This window comes from Arachis ipaensis, chromosome B05 (genome assembly GCF_000816755.2).
Source record: "Arachis ipaensis cultivar K30076 chromosome B05, Araip1.1, whole genome shotgun sequence".
Classification (NCBI taxonomy): Eukaryota; Viridiplantae; Streptophyta; class Magnoliopsida; order Fabales; family Fabaceae; genus Arachis; species Arachis ipaensis.
This window is the reverse complement of record NC_029789.2, coordinates 90,683,247-90,684,812: the sequence shown is the minus strand read 5'-3', so window position 1 is coordinate 90,684,812 and position 1,566 is coordinate 90,683,247.

The window sequence follows — 1,566 nt, the reverse complement described above, 5'->3', positions numbered from 1 at the left end:
AATGACTCAAATAAAAAATTAAATCAAACAAAAATAAAATGCTCAATCTAGTTGTCCTCCAATCTAATCATTGTTGATGCACAATCAATCCCCGGCAACGGCGCCATAAACTTGATGCACGGAAAACTTGTCTCATAACAAATTTCCTTCGGCAAGTGTACCGAATTTGTCGTCAAGTAAAAACTCACAATAGAGTGAAGTCGAATCCCACAAAGATTGATTGATCAAGCAACTTTAATTAGAGGAATGTTCTAGTTGAGCGAATCAGAATTTGAGTTGAGAATTGTAGAAAATAAAATGGCGGGAAAGTAAATGGCAGAAAAAGTAAACGCTAAAATTAAAGAACTGAAAGTAAATGACTGAAAGTAAATTGCAGAATTGTAAATGGGAATGGGGGAATTGCTCATAAAAGTAAATAACAGAAAATAAAGAGGATGGGTAAGATCAAAAATGGGGAGTTCATTGGGTTTAGGAGATGTTGCATTCTCCAGATCAATTTTATTTTCATCTCTTCCTAAATCAATGCACTCATTGATCTCCTTGGCAATCTTAAGTGATTGAATTACAATTTCTTGTAATACAATCTCTCAAATCTTGATCAATAGCCAATTCCTTGGTCATTTGCTCATGAGAAGAGATGAAGTATGGTTACTGATTATACCACATGCATTTCCCAAATCAAGTGTTGAGAGGATTATAGTCACATATCCATCGAAACCCAATTTGGTCCAGCATGAGAAAGCGTTTCTAGCTTGATCTCTTCATTCCTCTTTCAAGGTTCAGAAGAGATCCAAGTATGAATAGCTTCTTTTCCAAGATAACTACCCAATTGGATGAAGATCGAAAGCTTTCAAGTAAAATCAAGAGAAAAGAGAGAAGAAGAATAATGAAAACTAGTATTGATCCATCAAATTACAACAGAGCACCCTAACCCAATGAAAGGGGTTTAGTTGCTCATAGCTTTGGAAAATGAAAACAAAGATGGAGAATACATGATGAAAACTAGAAGTGTAGAGAAAGTAAATACAGAGAGTAATTTTATGCCCAGAGGCTCCCTATAATTTCCAACTCCCTTAATTAATTCAAAGCTACTCCTATATATACTACTCTTCTACTCTTCTAGTTGGTTCTTCAACTCTTGGGTCTAGGCCTTGGGATCTTGAGTTTGAAGCAGTTATCTCCTTCATTGGGCTTGGCTTTACTTGCAGAGAGAAATTGTGAAGTGGGCAGAGACTTTAGCTCAGGACGTTAGTGGTGTTAACGTTCAGTGAAAATATGGGTTCGAGAACGTTAGTGACATTCGACTTTTTCACTAACGTTCCTTACCCAAGTAAGAGCCACGTTAACCTCAATGTTAGTGGCACAAACGTTGCCACTAACGTTGCCTCTTTGTCTTTCGCGCACGTTATTGGGACTCAACCTTCCCAATAACGTTGAGAAGCCTCCCCCTTCCCAACATTAGAGTCCACGTTAACTTAGTTAACGTGGCTCTTTTAACGTAGGCTTGCCATCCTTCGAGAACATTAGTGACACTTAACATTGTCACTAACGTTCCAATGTGCCCCT